Source organism: Podarcis melisellensis (genome assembly GCF_964234715.1).
Source record: "Podarcis melisellensis genome assembly, chromosome: 8".
NCBI lineage: Eukaryota > Metazoa > Chordata > Lepidosauria > Squamata > Lacertidae > Podarcis > Podarcis melisellensis.
In genome coordinates this window covers 10,000,491-10,019,792 of record NC_138540.1, presented here as the reverse complement: position 1 = coordinate 10,019,792, position 19,302 = coordinate 10,000,491, and positions in this window count along the sequence as shown.

Here is a 19,302-nt window from a genome sequence, read left to right as displayed (position 1 = left end):
GATAAAAAGCCTTCTGTTTCGACCGCCAAACATCTCAGGGGAGCGTTTGCAACCGTTTGGCACCATTTTTGAGTCTATTGCAGAAAGTCAGATTTTTGCTGAAATTGTGACCCCGGGTTAGGGATTTTTTCAAAAAAATGTTTTTCTGCCGGTTAAGTTGCCGAGGGCTGATTTCTTTTCCTGTGATAAAAAGCCTTCTGTTTCGACCAACAAACATCTCAGGGCAGCGTTTGCAACCGTTTGGCACCATTTTTGAGTCAATTGACGAAAGTCAGATTTTTGATGAAATTCTGACCCCGGGGCTTAGGGATTTTTTTCAAAAAAATGTTTTTCTGCCGGTTAAGTTGTCGAGGGCTGATATCCTTTCCTGTTAAAAAAAGCCTTCTGTTTCGACTGCCAAACATCTCAGAGGAGCATTTGCAACCGTTTGGAGCCATTTTTGAGTCATTTGCCGAAAATCAGATTTTTGATGAAATTGTGACCCCGGGGCTTAGGGATTTTTTCAAAAAAATGTTTTTCTGCCGGTTAAGTTGTCGAGGGCTGATTTCTTTTCCTGTGATAAAAAGCCTTCTGTTTCGACCGACAAACATCTCAGGGGAGCGTTTGCAACCGTTTTAAACCATTTTTGAGTCTATTGCAGAAAGTCAGATTTTTGCTGAAATTGTGACCCCGGGAAAGTTGTCAAGGGCTGATTTCTTTTCCTGTGATAAAAAGCCTTCTGTTTCGACCGCCAAACATCTCAGGGGAGCGTTTGCAACCGTTTGGCAGCATTTTTGAGTCATTTGCCGAAAGTCAGATTTTGGCTGAAATTGTGACCCCGGGGCTTAGGGATTTTTTCAAAAAAATGTTTTTCTGCCGGTTAAGTTGTCGAGGGCTGATTTCTTTTCCTGTGATAAAAAGCCTTCTGTTTCGACCGACAAACATCTCAGGGGAGCGTTTGCAACCGTTTCGCACCATTTTTGAGTCTATTGCAGAAAGTCAGATTTTTGCTGAAATTGTGACCCCGGGGCTTAGGGATTTTTTCAAAAAAATGTTTTTCTGCCGGTTAAGTTGCCGAGGGCTGATTTCTTTTCCTGTGATAAAAAGCCTTCTGTTTCGACCAACAAACGTCTCAGGGCAGCGTTTGCAACCGTTTGGCACCATTTTTGAGTCAATTGACGAAAGTCAGATTTTTGATGAAATTCTGACCCCGGGGCTTAGGGATTTTTTCAAAAAAATGTTTTTCTGCTGGTTAAGTTGTCGAGGGATGGTTTACTTTCCTGTGAAAAAAAGCCTTCTGTTTCGAGTGCCAAACATCTCAGAGGAGCATTTGCAACCGTTTGGAGCCATTTTTGAGTCATTTGCCGAAAATCAGATTTTTGATGAAATTGTGACCCCGGGGCTTAGGGATTTTTTCAAAAAAATGTTTTTCTGCCGGTTAAGTTGTCGAGGGCTGATTTCTTTTCCTGTGATAAAAAGCCTTCATTTTCGAGTGCCAAACATCTCAGGGGAGCGTTTGCAACCGTTTGGCACCATTTTTGAGTCTATTGCAGAAAGTCAGATTTCTGCTGAAATTGTGACCCCGGGAAAGTTGTCAAGGGCTGATTTCTTTTCCTGTGATAAAAAGCCTTCTGTTTCGACCGCCAAACATCTCAGGGGAGCGTTTGCAACCGTTTGGCACCATTTTTGAGTCTATTGCAGAAAGTCAGATTTTTGCTGAAATTGTGACCCCGGGTTAGGGATTTTTTCAAAAAAATGTTTTTCTGCCGGTTAAGTTGCCGAGGGCTGATTTCTTTTCCTGTGATAAAAAGCCTTCTGTTTCGACCAACAAACATCTCAGGGCAGCGTTTGCAACCGTTTGGCACCATTTTTGAGTCAATTGACGAAAGTCAGATTTTTGATGAAATTCTGACCCCGGGGCTTAGGGATTTTTTCAAAAAAATGTTTTTCTGCCGGTTAAGTTGTCGAGGGCTGATATCCTTTCCTGTTAAAAAAAGCCTTCTGTTTCGACTGCCAAACATCTCAGAGGAGCATTTGCAACCGTTTGGAGCCATTTTTGAGTCATTTGCCGAAAATCAGATTTTTGATGAAATTGTGACCCCGGGGCTTAGGGATTTTTTCAAAAAAATGTTTTTCTGCCGGTTAAGTTGTCGAGGGCTGATTTCTTTTCCTGTGATAAAAAGCCTTCTGTTTCGACCGACAAACATCTCAGGGGAGCGTTTGCAACCGTTTTAAACCATTTTTGAGTCTATTGCAGAAAGTCAGATTTTTGCTGAAATTGTGACCCCGGGAAAGTTGTCAAGGGCTGATTTCTTTTCCTGTGATAAAAAGCCTTCTGTTTCGACCGCCAAACATCTCAGGGGAGCGTTTGCAACCGTTTGGCAGCATTTTTGAGTCATTTGCCGAAAGTCAGATTTTTGATGAAATTGTGACGCCGGGGCTTAGGGATTTTTTCCAAAAAATGTTTTTCTGCCGGTTAAGTTGTCGAGCGCTGATTTCCTTTCCTGTGACAAAAAGCCTTCTGTTTCGACCGACAAACATCTCAGGGGAGCGTTTGCAACCGTTTTAAACCATTTTTGAGTCAATTGACGAAAGTCAGATTTTTGATGAAATTGTGACCCCGGGGCTTAGGGATTTTTTCAAAAAAAGTTTTTCTGCCGGTTAAGTTGTCGAGGGCTGATTTCCTTTCCTGTGATAAAAAGCCTTCTGTTTCGACCGCCAAACATCTCAGGGGAGCGTTTGCAACCGTTTGGCACCACTTTTGAGTCTATTGCAGAAAGTCAGATTTTTGCTGAAATTGTGACCCCGGGAAAGTTGTCAAGGGCTGATTTCTTTTCCTGTGATACAAAGCCTTCTGTTTCGACCGCCAAACATCTCAGGGGAGCGTTTGCAACCGTTTGGCACCATTTTTGAGTCTATTGCAGAAAGTCAGATTTTTGCTGAAATTGTGACCCCGGGGCTTAGGGATTTTTTCAAAAAAATGTTTTTCTGCCGGTTAAGTTGTCGAGGGCTGATATCCTTTCCTGTGATAAAAAGCCTTCTGTTTCGACCAACAAACATCTCAGGGCAGCGTTTGCAACCGTTTGGCAGCATTTTTGAGTCATTTGCCGAAAGTCAGATTTTTGATGAAATTGTGACCCCGGGGCTTTGGGATTTTTTCAAAAAAATGTTTTTCTGCCGGTTAAGTTGTCGAGGGCTGATATCCTTTCCTGTGATAAAAAGCCTTCTGTTTCGACCAACAAACATCTCAGGGCAGCGTTTGCAACCGTTTGGCACCATTTTTGAGTCATTTGCTGAAAGTCAGATTTTTGATGAAATTGTGACCCCGGGGCTTTGGGATTTTTTCAAAAAAATGTTTTTCTGCCGGTTAAGTTGTCAAGGGCTGATTTCTTTTCCTGTGATAAAAAGCCTTCTGTTTCGACCGACAAACGTCTCAGAGGAGCGTTTGCAACCGTTTGGCACCATTTTTGAGTCATTTGCCGAAAGTCAGATTTTTGATGAAATTGTGACCCCGGGGCTTAGGGATTTTTTCAAAAAAATGTTTTTCTGAAGGTCAAGTTGTCGAGGGATGGTTTACTTTCCTGTGAAAAAAAGCCTTCTGTTTCGACTGCCAAACATCTCAGAGCAGCATTTGCAACCGTTTGGAGCCATTTTTGAGTCATTTGCCGAAAATCAGATTTTTGATGAAATTGTGACCCCGGGGCTTAGGGATTTTTTCAAAAAAATGTTTTTCTGCCGGTTAAGTTGTCGAGGGCTGATTTCTTTTCCTGTGATAAAAAGCCTTCTGTTTCGACCGACAAACATCTCAGGGGAGCGTTTGCAACCGTTTGGCACCATTTTTGAGTCTATTGCAGAAAGTCAGATTTTGGCTGAAATTGTGACCCCGGGGCTTAGGGATTTTTTCAAAAAAATGTTTTTCTGCCGGTTAAGTTGTCGAGGGCTGATTTCTTTTCCTGTGATAAAAAGCCTTCTGTTTCGACCGACAAACATCTCAGGGGAGCGTTTGCAACCGTTTCGCACCATTTTTGAGTCTATTGCAGAAAGTCAGATTTTTGCTGAAATTGTGACCCCGGGGCTTAGGGATTTTTTCAAAAAAATGTTTTTCTGCCGGTTAAGTTGCCGAGGGCTGATTTCTTTTCCTGTGATAAAAAGCCTTCTGTTTCGACCAACAAACGTCTCAGGGCAGCGTTTGCAACTGTTTGGCACCATTTTTGAGTCAATTGACGAAAGTCAGATTTTTGATGAAATTCTGACCCCGGGGCTTAGGGATTTTTTCAAAAAAATGTTTTTCTGCTGGTTAAGTTGTCGAGGGATGGTTTACTTTCCTGTGAAAAAAAGCCTTCTGTTTCGAGTGCCAAACATCTCAGAGGAGCATTTGCAACCGTTTGGAGCCATTTTTGAGTCATTTGCCGAAAATCAGATTTTTGATGAAATTGTGACCCCGGGGCTTAGGGATTTTTTCAAAAAAATGTTTTTCTGCCGGTTAAGTTGTCGAGGGCTGATTTCTTTTCCTGTGATAAAAAGCCTTGTGTTTCGAGTGCCAAACATCTCAGGGGAGCGTTTGCAACCGTTTGGCACCATTTTTGAGTCTATTGCAGAAAGTCAGATTTCTGCTGAAATTGTGACCCCGGGAAAGTTGTCAAGGGCTGATTTCTTTTCCTGTGATAAAAAGCCTTCTGTTTCGACCGCCAAACATCTCAGGGGAGCGTTTGCAACCGTTTGGCACCATTTTTGAGTCTATTGCAGAAAGTCAGATTTTTGCTGAAATTGTGACCCCGGGTTAGGGATTTTTTCAAAAAAATGTTTTTCTGCCGGTTAAGTTGCCGAGGGCTGATTTCTTTTCCTGTGATAAAAAGCCTTCTGTTTCGACCGACAAACATCTCAGGGCAGCGTTTGCAACCGTTTGGCACCATTTTTGAGTCAATTGACGAAAGTCAGATTTTTGATGAAATTCTGACCCCGGGGCTTAGGGATTTTTTCAAAAAAATGTTTTTCTGCCGGTTAAGTTGTCGAGGGCTGATATCCTTTCCTGTTAAAAAAAGCCTTCTGTTTCGACTGCCAAACATCTCAGAGGAGCATTTGCAACCGTTTGGAGCCATTTTTGAGTCATTTGCCGAAAATCAGATTTTTGATGAAATTGTGACCCCGGGGCTTAGGGATTTTTTCAAAAAAATGTTTTTCTGCCGGTTAAGTTGTCGAGGGCTGATTTCTTTTCCTGTGATAAAAAGCCTTCTGTTTCGACCGACAAACATCTCAGGGGAGCGTTTGCAACCGTTTTAAACCATTTTTGAGTCTATTGCAGAAAGTCAGATTTTTGCTGAAATTGTGACCCCGGGAAAGTTGTCAAGGGCTGATTTCTTTTCCTGTGATAAAAAGCCTTCTGTTTCGACCGCCAAACATCTCAGGGGAGCGTTTGCAACCGTTTGGCAGCATTTTTGAGTCATTTGCCGAAAGTCAGATTTTTGATGAAATTGTGACGCCGGGGCTTAGGGATTTTTTCAAAAAAATGTTTTTCTGCCGGTTAAGTTGTCGAGCGCTGATTTCCTTTCCTGTGACAAAAAGCCTTCTGTTTCGACCGCCAAACATCTCAGGGGAGCGTTTGCAACCGTTTGGCACCATTTTTGAGTCAATTGACGAAAGTCAGATTTTTGATGAAATTGTGACCCCGGGGCTTAGGGATTTTTTCAAAAAAATATTTTTCTGCTGGTTAAGTTGTCAAGGGATGATTTCTTTTCCTGTGATAAAAAGCCTTCTGTTTCGACCGCCAAACATCTCAGAGGAGCATTTGCAACCGTTTGGCAGCATTTTTGAGTCATTTGCCGAAAGTCAGATTTTTGATGAAATTGTGACCCCGGGGCTTAGGGATTTTTTCAAAAAAATGTTTTTCTGCCAGTTAAGTTGTCGAGGGCTGATTTCCTTTCCTGTGATAAAAAGCCTTCTGTTTCGACTGCCAAACATCTGGGAGGAGCATTTGCAACCGTTTCGCACCATTTTTGAGTCAATTGACGAAAGTCAGATTTTTGATGAAATTGTGACCCCGGGGCTTAGGGATTTTTTCAAAAAAATGTTTTTCTGCCAGTTAAGTTGTCGAGGGCTGATATCCTTTCCTGTGATAAAAAGCCTTCTGTTTCGACCAACAAACATCTCAGGGCAGCGTTTGCAACCGTTTGGCACCATTTTTGAGTCAATTGACGAAAGTCAGATTTTTGATGAAATTGTGACTCCGGGGCTTAGGGATTTTTTCAAAAAAATGTTTTTCTGCCGGTTAAGTTGTCGAGGGCTGATATCCTTTCCTGTGATAAGAAGCCTTCTGTTTCGACCAACAAACATCTCAGAGGAGCATTTGCAACCGTTTGGAGCCATTTTTGAGTCATTTGCCGAAAGTCAGATTTTTGATGAAATTGTGACCCCGGGGCTTAGGGATTTTTTCAAAAAAATGTTTTTCTGCTGGTTAAGTTGTCGAGGGCTGATTTCTTTTCCTCTGATAAAAAGCCTTCTGTTTCGACCGACAAACATCTCAGGGGAGCGTTTGCAACCGTTTCGCACCATTTTTGAGTCTATTGCAGAAAGTCAGATTTTTGCTGAAATTGTGACCCCGGGGCTTAGGGATTTTTTCAAAAAAATGTTTTTCTGCCGGTTAAGTTGTCAAGGGCCGATTTCTTTTCCTGTGATAAAAAGCCTTCTGTTTCGACCGCCAAACATCTCAGAGGAGCATTTGCAACCGTTTGGCAGCATTTTTGAGTCATTTGCGGAAAGTCAGATTTTTGATGAAATTGTGACCCCGGGGCTTTGGGATTTTTTCAAAAAAATGTTTTTCTGCCGGTTAAGTTGTCGAGGGCTGATATCCTTTCCTGTGATAAAAAGCCTTCTGTTTCGACCGACAAACATCTCAGGGGAGCGTTTGCAACCGTTTGGCACCATTTTTGAGTCTATTGCAGAAAGTCAGATTTTTGCTGAAATTGTGACCCCGGGGCTTAGGGATTTTTTCAAAAAAATATTTTTCTGCCGGTTAAGTTGTCAAGGGCTGATTTCTTTTCCTGGGATAAAAAGCCTTCTGTTTCGACCGCCAAACATCTCAGAGGAGCATTTGCAACCGTTTGGCACCATTTTTGAGTCAATTGACGAAAGTCAGATTTTTGATGAAATTGTGACCCCGGGGCTTAGGGATTTTTTCAAAAAAATGTTTTTCTGCCGGTTAAGTTGTCGAGGGATGGTTTACTTTCATGTGAAAAAAAGCCTTCTGTTTCGACTGCCAAACATCTCAGAGGAGCATTTGCAACCGTTTGGAGCCATTTTTGAGTCATTTGCCGAAAATCAGATTTTTGATGAAATTGTGACCCCGGGGCTTAGGGATTTTTTCAAAAAAATGTTTTTCTGCTGGTTAAGTTGTCGAGGGCTGATTTCTTTTCCTGTGATAAAAAGCCTTCTGTTTCGACCGACAAACAGATCAGGGGAGCGTTTGCAACCGTTTGGCACCATTTTTGAGTCTATTGCAGAAAGTCAGATTTTTGCTGAAATTGTGACCCCGGGAAAGTTGTCAAGGGCTGATTTCTTTTCCTGTGATAAAAAGCCTTCTGTTTCGACCGCCAAACATCTCAGGGGAGCGTTTGCAACCGTTTGGCACCATTTTTGAGTCTATTGCAGAAGTCAGATTTTTGCTGAAATTGTGACCCCGGGGCTTAGGGATTTTTTCAAAAAAATGTTTTTCTGCCGGTTAAGTTGTCGAGGGCTGATATCCTTTCCTGTGATAAAAAGCCTTCTGTTTCGACCAACAAACATCTCAGGGCAGCGTTTGCAACCGTTTGGCACCATTTTTGAGTCAATTGACGAAAGTCAGATTTTTGATGAAATTGTGACTCCGGGGCTTAGGGATTTTTTCAAAAAAATGTTTTTCTGCCGGTTAAGTTGTCGAGGGCTGATATCCTTTCCTGTGATAAGAAGCCTTCTGTTTCGACCAACAAACATCTCAGGGCAGCGTTTGCAACCGTTTGGCACCATTTTTGAGTCTATTGCAGAAACTCAGATTTTTTATGAAATTGTGACCCCGGGGCTTTGGGATTTTTTCAAAAAAATGTTTTTCTGCCGGTTAAGTTGTCGAGGGCTGATATCCTTTCCTGTGATAAAAAGCCTTCTGTTTCGACCGACAAACATCTCAGGGGAGCGTTTGCAACCGTTTGGCACCATTTTTGAGCCTATTGCAGAAAGTCAGATTTTTGCTGAAATTGTGACCCCGGGGCTTAGGGATTTTTTCAAAAAAATATTTTTCTGCCGGTTAAGTTGTCAAGGGCTGATTTCTTTTCCTGGGATAAAAAGCCTTCTGTTTCGACCGCCAAACATCTCAGAGGAGCATTTGCTACCGTTTGGCACCATTTTTGAGTCAATTGACGAAAGTCAGATTTTTGATGAAATTGTGACCCCGGGGCTTAGGGATTTTTTCAAAAAAATGTTTTTCTGCCGGTTAAGTTGTCGAGGGATGGTTTACTTTCATGTGAAAAAAAGCCTTCTGTTTCGACTGCCAAATATCTCAGAGGAGCATTTGCAACCGTTTGGAGCCATTTTTGAGTCATTTGCCGAAAATCAGATTTTTGATGAAATTGTGACCCCGGGGCTTAGGGATTTTTTCAAAAAAATGTTTTTCTGCTGGTTAAGTTGTCGAGGGCTGATTTCTTTTCCTGTGATAAAAAGCCTTCTGTTTCGACCGACAAACATCTCAGGGGAGCGTTTGCAACCGTTTGGCACCATTTTTGAGTCTATTGCAGAAAGTCAGATTTTTGCTGAAATTGTGACCCCGGGAAAGTTGTCAAGGGCTGATTTCTTTTCCTGTGATAAAAAGCCTTCTGTTTCGACCGCCAAACATCTCAGGGGAGCGTTTGCAACCGTTTGGCACCATTTTTGAGTCTATTGCAGAAAGTCAGATTTTTGCTGAAATTGTGACCCCGGGGCTTAGGGATTTTTTCAAAAAAATGTTTTTCTGCCGGTTAAGTTGTCGAGGGCTGATATCCTTTCCTGTGATAAAAAGCCTTCTGTTTCGACCAACAAACATCTCAGGGCAGCGTTTGCAACCGTTTGGCACCATTTTTGAGTCAATTGACGAAAGTCAGATTTTTGATGAAATTGTGACTCCGGGGCTTAGGGATTTTTTCAAAAAAATGTTTTTCTGCCGGTTAAGTTGTCGAGGGCTGATATCCTTTCCTGTGATAAGAAGCCTTCTGTTTCGACCAACAAACATCTCAGGGCAGCGTTTGCAACCGTTTGGCACCATTTTTGAGTCAATTGACGAAAGTCAGATTTTTGATGAAATTGTGACCCCGGGGCTTAGGGATTTTTTCAAAAAAATGTTTTTCTGCCGGTTAAGTTGTCGAGGGCTGATTTCTTTTCCTGTGATAAAAAGCCTTCTGTTTCGACCGACAAACATCTCAGGGGAGCGTTTGCAACCGTTTGGCACCATTTTTGAGTCTATTGCAGAAAGTCAGATTTTTGCTGAAATTGTGACCCCGGGGCTTTGGGATTTTTTCAAAAAAATGTTTTTCTGCCGGTTAAGTTGTCGAGGGCTGATATCCTTTCCTGTGATAAAAAGCCTTCTGTTTCGACCGACAAACATCTCAGGGGAGCGTTTGCAACCGTTTGGCACCATTTTTGAGTCTATTGCAGAAAGTCAGATTTTTGATGAAATTGTGACCCCGGGGCTTAGGGATTTTTTCAAAAAAATATTTTTCTGCCGGTTAAGTTGTCAAGGGCTGATTTCTTTTCCTGTGATAAAAAGCCTTCTGTTTCGACCGCCAAACATCTCAGAGGAGCATTTGCAACCGTTTGGCACCATTTTTGAGTCAATTGACGAAAGTCAGATTTTTGATGAAATTGTGACCCCGGGGCTTAGGGATTTTTTCAAAAAAATGTTTCTCTGCCGGTTAAGTTGTCGAGGGATGGTTTACTTTCATGTGAAAAAAAGCCTTCTGTTTCGACTGCCAAACATCTCAGAGGAGCATTTGCAACCGTTTGGAGCCATTTTTGAGTCATTTGCCGAAAATCAGATTTTTGATGAAATTGTGACCCCGGGGCTTTGGGATTTTTTCAAAAAAATGTTTTTCTGCTGGTTAAGTTGTCGAGGGCTGATTTCTTTTCCTGTGATAAAAAGCCTTCTGTTTCGACCGACAAACATCTCAGGGGAGCGTTTGCAACCGTTTGGCACCATTTTTGAGTCTACTGCAGAAAGTCAGATTTTTGCTGAAATTGTGACCCCGGGGCTTTGGGATTTTTTCAAAAAAATATTTTTCTGCCGGTTAAGTTGTCAAGGGCTGATTTCTTTTCCTGTGATAAAAAGCCTTCGGTTTCGACCACCAAACATCTCAGAGGAGCATTTGCAACCGTTTGGCACCATTTTTGAGTCAATTGACGAAAGTCAGATTTTTGATGAAATTGTGACCCCGGGGCTTAGGGATTTTTTCAAAACAATGTTTTTCTGCCGGTTAAGTTGTCGAGGGATGGTTTACTTTCATGTGAAAAAAAGCCTTCTGTTTCGACTGCCAAATATCTCAGAGGAGCATTTGCAACCGTTTGGAGCCATTTTTGAGTCATTTGCCGAAAATCAGATTTTTGATGAAATTGTGACCCCGGGGCTTAGGGATTTTTTCAAAAAAATGTTTTTCTGCTGGTTAAGTTGTCGAGGGCTGATTTCTTTTCCTGTGATAAAAAGCCTTCTGTTTCGACCGACAAACATCTCAGGGGAGCGTTTGCAACCGTTTGGCACCATTTTTGAGTCTATTGCAGAAAGTCAGATTTTTGCTGAAATTGTGACCCCGGGAAAGTTGTCAAGGGCTGATTTCTTTTCCTGTGATAAAAAGCCTTCTGTTTCGACCGCCAAACATCTCAGGGGAGCGTTTGCAACCGTTTGGCACCATTTTTGAGTCTATTGCAGAAAGTCAGATTTTTGCTGAAATTGTGACCCCAGGGCTTAGGGATTTTTTCAAAAAAATGTTTTTCTGCCGGTTAAGTTGTCGAGGGCTGATATCCTTTCCTGTGATAAAAAGCCTTCTGTTTCGACCAACAAACATCTCAGGGCAGCGTTTGCAACCGTTTGGCACCATTTTTGAGTCAATTGACGAAAGTCAGATTTTTGATGAAATTGTGACTCCGGGGCTTAGGGATTTTTTCAAAAAAATGTTTTTCTGCCGGTTAAGTTGTCGAGGGCTGATATCCTTTCCTGTGATAAGAAGCCTTCTGTTTCGACCAACAAACATCTCAGGGCAGCGTTTGCAACCGTTTGGCACCATTTTTGAGTCAATTGACGAAAGTCAGATTTTTGATGAAATTGTGACCCCGGGGCTTAGGGATTTTTTCAAAAAAATGTTTTTCTGCCGGTTAAGTTGTCGAGGGCTGATTTCTTTTCCTGTGATAAAAAGCCTTCTGTTTCGACCGACAAACATCTCAGGGGAGCGTTTGCAACCGTTTGGCACCATTTTTGAGTCTATTGCAGAAAGTCAGATTTTGGCTGAAATTGTGACCCCGGGGCTTTGGGATTTTTTCAAAAAAATGTTTTTCTGCCGGTTAAGTTGTCGAGGGCTGATATCCTTTCCTGTGATAAAAAGCCTTCTGTTTCGACCGACAAACATCTCAGGGGAGCGTTTGCAACCGTTTGGCACCATTTTTGAGTCTATTGCAGAAAGTCAGATTTTTGCTGAAATTGTGACCCCGGGGCTTAGGGATTTTTTCAAAAAAATATTTTTCTGCCGGTTAAGTTGTCAAGGGCTGATTTCTTTTCTTGTGATAAAAAGCCTTCTGTTTCGACCGCCAAACATCTCAGAGGAGCATTTGCAACCGTTTGGCACCATTTTTGAGTCAATTGACGAAAGTCAGATTTTTGATGAAATTGTGACCCCGGGGCTTAGGGATTTTTTCAAAAAAATGTTTTTCTGCCGGTTAAGTTGTCGAGGGATGGTTTACTTTCATGTGAAAAAAAGCCTTCTGTTTCGACTGCCAAACATCTCAGAGGAGCATTTGCAACCGTTTGGAGCCATTTTTGAGTCATTTGCCGAAAATCAGATTTTTGATGAAATTGTGACCCCGGGGCTTTGGGATTTTTTCAAAAAAATGTTTTTCTGCTGGTTAAGTTGTCGAGGGCTGATTTCTTTTCCTGTGATAAAAAGCCTTCTGTTTCGACCGACAAACATCTCAGGGGAGCGTTTGCAACCGTTTGGCACCATTTTTGAGTCTACTGCAGAAAGTCAGATTTTTGCTGAAATTGTGACCCCGGGGCTTTGGGATTTTTTCAAAAAAATATTTTTCTGCTGGTTAAGTTGTCAAGGGCTGATTTCTTTTCCTGTGATAAAAAGCCTTCTGTTTCGACCACCAAACATCTCAGAGGAGCATTTGCAACCGTTTGGCACCATTTTTGAGTCAATTGACGAAAGTCAGATTTTTGATGAAATTGTGACCCCGGGGCTTAGGGATTTTTTCAAAAAAATGTTTTTCTGCCGGTTAAGTTGTCGAGGGATGGTTTCCTTTCCTGTGAAAAAAAGCCTTCTGTTTCGACTGCCAAACATCTCAGAGGAGCATTTGCAACCGTTTGGAGCCATTTTTGAGTCATTTGCCGAAAATCAGATTTTTGATGAAATTGTGACCCCGGGGCTTAGGGATTTTTTCAAAAAAATGTTTTTCTGCCGGTTAAGTTGTCGAGAGCTGATTTCTTTTCCTGTGATAAAAAGCCTTCTGTTTCGACCGACAAACATCTCAGGGGAGCGTTTGCAACTGTTTGGCACCATTTTTGAGTCTATTGCAGAAAGTCAGATTTTTGCTGAAATTGTGACCCCGGCGCTTTGGGATTTTTTCAAAAAAATCTTTTTCTGCCGGTTAAGTTGTCAAGGGCTGATTTCTTTTCCTGTGATAAAAAGCCTTCTGTTTCGACCGCCAAACATCTCAGAGGAGCATTTGCAACCGTTTGGCACCATTTTTGAGTCAATTGACGAAAGTCAGATTTTTGATGAAATTGTGACCCCGGGGCTTAGGGATTTTTTCAAAAAAATATTTTTCTGCCGGTTAAGTTGTCAAGGGCTGATTTCTTTTCCTGTGATAAAAAGCCTTCTGTTTCGACCACCAAACATCTCAGAGGAGCATTTGCAACCGTTTGGCACCATTTTTGAGTCAATTGACGAAAGTCAGATTTTTGATGAAATTGTGACCCCGGGGCTTAGGGATTTTTTCAAAAAAATGTTTTTCTGCCGGTTAAGTTGTCGAGGGATGGTTTCCTTTCCTGTGAAAAAAAGCCTTCTGTTTCGACTGCCAAACATCTCAGAGGAGCATTTGCAACCGTTTGGAGCCATTTTTGAGTCATTTGCCGAAAATCAGATTTTTGATGAAATTGTGACCCCGGGGCTTAGGGATTTTTTCAAAAAAATGTTTTTCTGCCGGTTAAGTTGTCGAGAGCTGATTTCTTTTCCTGTGATAAAAAGCCTTCTGTTTCGACCGACAAACATCTCAGGGGAGCGTTTGCAACTGTTTGGCACCATTTTTGAGTCTATTGCAGAAAGTCAGATTTTTGATGAAATTGTGACCCCGGCGCTTTGGGATTTTTTCAAAAAAATCTTTTTCTGCCGGTTAAGTTGTCAAGGGCTGATTTCTTTTCCTGTGATAAAAAGCCTTCTGTTTCGACCGCCAAACATCTCAGAGGAGCATTTGCAACCGTTTGGCACCATTTTTGAGTCAATTGACGAAAGTCAGATTTTTGATGAAATTGTGACCCCGGGGCTTAGGGATTTTTTCAAAAAAATATTTTTCTGCCGGTTAAGTTGTCAAGGGATGGTTTCCTTTCCTGTGATAAAAAGCCTTCTGTTTCGACTGCCAAACATCTCAGAGGAGCATTTGCAACCGTTTGGAACCATTTTTGAGTCATTTGCCGAAAGTCAGATTTTTGATGAAATTGTGACCCCGGGGCTTAGGGATTTTTTCAAAAAAATGTTTTTCTGCCGGTTAAGTTGTCGAGGGCTGATATCCTTTCCTGTGATAAAAAGCCTTCTGTTTCAACCAACAAACATCTCAGGGCAGCGTTTGCAACCGTTTGGCACCATTTTTGAGTCAATTGACGAAAGTCAGATTTTTGATGAAATTGTGACTCCGGGGCTTAGGGATTTTTTCAAAAAAATGTTTTTCTGCCGGTTAAGTTGTCGAGGGCTGATATCCTTTCCTGTGATAAAAAGCCTTCTGTTTCGACCAACAAACATCTCAGGGCAGCGTTTGCAACCGTTTGGCACCATTTTTGAGTCAATTGACGAAAGTCAGATTTTTGATGAAATTGTGACCCCGGGGCTTTGGGATTTTTTCAAAAAAATGTTTTTCTGCCGGTTAAGTTGTCGAGGGCTGATATCCTTTCCTGTGATAAAAAGCCTTCTGTTTCGACCGACAAACATCTCAGGGGAGCGTTTGCAACCGTTTGGCACCATTTTTGAGTCATTTGCCGAAAGTCAGATTTTTGATGAAATTGTGACCCCGGCTTTGGGATTTTTTCAAAAAAATGTTTTTCTGCCGGTTAAGTTGTCGAGGGCTGATATCCTTTCCTGTGATAAAAAGCCTTCTGTTTCGACTGCCAAACATCTCAGGGGAGCGTTTGCAACCGTTTGGCACCATTTTTGAGTCTATTGCAGAAAGTCAGATTTTTGATGAAATTGTGACCCCGGGGCTTAGGGATTTTTTCAAAAAAATCTTTTTCTGCCGGTTAAGTTGTAGAGGGATGGTTTCCTTTCCTGTGATAAAAAGCCTTCTGTTTCGACCGACAAACATCTCAGGGGAGCGTTTGCAACTGTTTGGCACCATTTTTGAGTCTATTGCAGAAAGTCAGATTTTTGCTGAAATTGTGACCCCGGCGCTTTGGGATTTTTTCAAAAAAATGTTTTTCTGCCGGTTAAGTTGTCAAGGGCTGATTTCTTTTCCTGTGATAAAAAGCCTTCTGTTTCGACCGCCAAACATCTCAGAGGAGCATTTGCAACCGTTTGGCACCATTTTTGAGTCAATTGACGAAAGTCAGATTTTTGATGAAATTGTGACCCCGGGGCTTTGGGATTTTTTCAAAAAAATGTTTTTCTGCCGGTTAAGTTGTCGAGGGCTGATATCCTTTCCTGTGATAAAAAGCCTTCTGTTTCGACCGACAAACATCTCAGGGGAGCGTTTGCAACCGTTTGGCACCATTTTTGAGTCTATTGCAGAAAGTCAGATTTTTGCTGAAATTGTGACCCCGGGGCTTAGGGATTTTTTCAAAAAAATCTTTTTCTGCCGGTTAAGTTGCCGAAGGCTGATTTCTTTTCCTGTGATAAAAAGCCTTCTGTTTCGACCGAGAAACATCTCAGGGGAGCGTTTGCAACCGTTTGGCACCATTTTTGAGTCAATTGACGAAAGTCAGATTTTTGATGAAATTGTGACCCCGGGGCTTAGGGATTTTTTCAAAAAAATATTTTTCTGCCGGTTAAGTTGTCAAGGGATGGTTTCCTTTCCTGTGAAAAAAAGCCTTCTGTTTCGACTGCCAAACATCTCAGAGGAGCATTTAAAACCGTTTGGCAGCATTTTTGAGTCATTTGCCGAAAGTCAGATTTTTGATGAAATTGTGACCCCGGGGCTTAGGGATTTGTTCAAAAAAATGTTTTTCTGCCGATTAAGTTGTCGAGGGCTGATATCCTTTCCTGTGATAAAAAGCCTTCTGTTTCGACCGACAAACATCTCAGGGGAGCGTTTGCAACCGTTTGGCACCATTTTTGAGTCTATTGCAGAAAGTCAGATTTTTGCTGAAATTGTGACCCCGGGGCTTAGGGATTTTTTCAAAAAAATATTTTTCTGCCGGTTAAGTTGCCGAGGGCTGATTTCTTTTCCTGTGATAAAAAGCCTTCTGTTTCGACCGACAAACATCTCAGGGGAGCGTTTGCAACCGTTTGGCACCATTTTTGAGTCAATTGACGAAAGTCAGATTTTTGATGAAATTGTGACCCCGGGGCTTAGGGATTTTTTCAAAAAAATGTTTTTCTGCCGGTTAAGTTGTCGAGGGCTGATATCCTTTCCTGTGATAAAAAGCCTTCTGTTTCGACCGCCAAACATCTCAGGGGAGCGTTTGCAACCGTTTGGCACCATTTTTGAGTCAATTGACGAAAGTCAGATTTTTGCTGAAATTGTGACCCCGGGGCATACGGATTTTTTCAAAAAAATATTTTTCTGCCGGTTAAGTTGTCAAGGGCTGATTTCTTTTCCTGTGATAAAAAGCCTTCTGTTTCGACCGTCAAAAATCTCAGAGGAGCATTTGCAACCGTTTGGCAGCATTTTTGAGTCATTTGCCGAAAGATAGATTTTTGATGAAATTGTGACCCCGGGGCTTAGGGATTTTTTCAAAAAAATGTTTTTCTGCCAGTTAAGTTGTCGAGGGCTGATTTCCTTTCCTGTGATAAAAAGCCTTCTGTTTCGACCAACAAACATCTCAGGGCAGCGTTTGCAACCGTTTGGCACCATTTTTGAGTCAATTGACGAAAGTCAGATTTTTGATGAAATTGTGACCCCGGGGCTTAGGGATTTTTTCAAAAAAATGTTTTTCTGCCGGTTAAGTTGTCGAGGGCTGATATCCTTTCCTGTGATAAAAAGCCTTCTGTTTCGACCGACAAACATCTCAGGGGAGCATATGCAACCGTTTGGCACCATTTTTGAGTCTATTGCAGAAAGTCAGATTTTTGCTGAAATTGTGACCCCGGGGGTTAGGGATTTTTTCAAAAAAATATTTTTCTGCCGGCTAAGTTGTCAAGGGCTGATTTCTTTTCCTGTGATAAAAAGCCTTCTGTTTCGACCGCCAAACATCTCAGGGGAGCATTTGCAACCGTTTGGCACCATTTTTGAGTCAATTGACGAAAGTCAGATTTTTGCTGAAATTGTGACCCCGGGGCTTAGGGATTTTTTCAAAAAAATATTTTTCTGCCGGTTAAGTTGTCAAGGGCTGATATCCTTTCCTGTGATAAAAAGCCTTCTGTTTCGACCAACAAACATCTCAGGGCAGCGTTTGCAACCGTTTGGCACCATTTTTGAGTCAATTGACGAAAGTCAGATTTTTGATGAAATTGTGACCCCGGGGCTTAGGGATTTTTTTCAAAAAAATGTTTTTCTGCCGGTTAAGTTGTCAAGGGCTGATTTCTTTTCCTGTGATAAAAAGCCTTCTGTTTCGACCGCCAAAAATCTCAGAGGAGCATTTGCAACCGTTTGGCAGCATTTTTGAGTCATTTGCCGAAAGTCAGATTTTTGATGAAATTGTGACCCCGGGGCTTTGGGGTTTTTTCAAAAAAATGTTTTTCTGCCGGTTAAGTTGTCAAGGGCTGATTTCTTTTCCTGTGATAAAAAGCCTTCTGTTTCGACCGCCAAAAATCTCAGAGGAGCATTTGCAACCGTTTGGCAGCATTTTTGAGTCATTTGCCGAAAGTCAGATTTTTGATGAAATTGTGACCCCGGGGCTTAGGGATTTGTTCAAAAAAATGTTTTTCTGCCGGTTAAGTTGTCGAGGGCTGATATCCTTTCCTGTGATAAAAAGCCTTCTGTTTCGACCGACAAACATCTCAGGGGAGCGTTTGCAACCGTTTGGCACCATTTTTGAGTCTATTGCAGAAAGTCAGATTTTTGCTGAAATTGTGACCCCGGGGCTTAGGGATTTTTTCAAAAAAATATTTTTCTGCCGGTTAAGTTGCCGAGGGCTGATTTCTTTTCCTGTGATAAAAAGCCTTCTGTTTCGACCGACAAACATCTCAGGGGAGCGTTTGCAACCGTTTGGCACCATTTTTGAGTCAATTGACGAAAGTCAGATTTTTTATGAAATTGTGACCCCGGGGCTTAGGGATTTTTTCAAAAAAATGTTTTTCTGCCGGTTAAGTTGTCGAGGGCTGATATCCTTTCCTGTGATAAAAAGCCTTCTGTTTCGACCGCCAAACATCTCAGGGGAGCGTTTGCAACCGTTTGGCACCATTTTTGAGTCAATTGACGAAAGTCAGATTTTTGCTGAAATTGTGACCCCGGGGCATACGGATTTTTTCAAAAAAATATTTTTCTGCCGGTTAAGTTGTCAAGGGCTGATTTCTTTTCCTGTGATAAAAAGCCTTCTGTTTCGACCGTCAAAAATCTCAGAGGAGCATTTGCAACCGTTTGGCAGCATTTTTGAGTCATTTGCCGAAAGATAGATTTTTGATGAAATTGTGACCCCGGGGCTTAGGGATTTTTTCAAAAAAATGTTTTTCTGCCAGTTAAGTTGTCGAGGGCTGATTTCCTTTCCTGTGATAAAAAGCCTTCTGTTTCGACCAACAAACATCTCAGGGCAGCGTTTGCAACCGTTTGGCACCATTTTTGAGTCAATTGACGAAAGTCAGATTTTTGATGAAATTGTGACCCCGGGGCTTAGGGATTTTTTCAAAAAAATGTTTTTCTGCCGGTTAAGTTGTCGAGGGCTGATATCCTTTCCTGTGATAAAAAGCCTTCTGTTTCGACCGACAAACATCTCAGGGGAGCATATGCAACCGTTTGGCACCATTTTTGAGTCTATTGCAGAAAGTCAGATTTTTGCTGAAATTGTGACCCCGGGGGTTAGGGATTTTTTCAAAAAAATCTTTTTCTGCCGGCTAAGTTGTCAAGGGCTGATTTCTTTTCCTGTGATAAAAAGCCTTCTGTTTCGACCGCCAAACATCTCAGGGGAGCATTTGCAACCGTTTGGCACCATTTTTGAGTCAATTGACGAAAGTCAGATTTTTGCTGAAATTGTGACCCCGGGGCTTAGGGATTTTTTCAAAAAAATATTTTTCTGCCGGTTAAGTTGTCAAGGGCTGATATCCTTTCCTGTGATAAAAAGCCTTCTGTTTCGACCAACAAACATCTCAGGGCAGCGTTTGCAACCGTTTGGCACCATTTTTGAGTCAATTGACGAAAGTCAGATTTTTGATGAAATTGTGACCCCGGGGCTTAGGGATTTTTTTCAAAAAAATGTTTTTCTGCCGGTTAAGTTGTCAAGGGCTGATTTCTTTTCCTGTGATAAAAAGCCTTCTGTTTCGACCGCCAAAAATCTCAGAGGAGCATTTGCAACCGTTTGGCAGCATTTTTGAGTCATTTGCCGAAAGTCAGATTTTTGATGAAATTGTGACCCCGGGGCTTTGGGGTTTTTTCAAAAAAATGTTTTTCTGCCGGTTAAGTTGTCAAGGGCTGATTTCTTTTCCTGTGATAAAAAGCCTTCTGTTTCGACCGCCAAAAATCTCAGAGGAGCATTTGCAACCGTTTGGCAGCATTTTTGAGTCATTTGCCGAAAGTCAGATTTTTGATGAAATTGTGACCCCGGGGCTT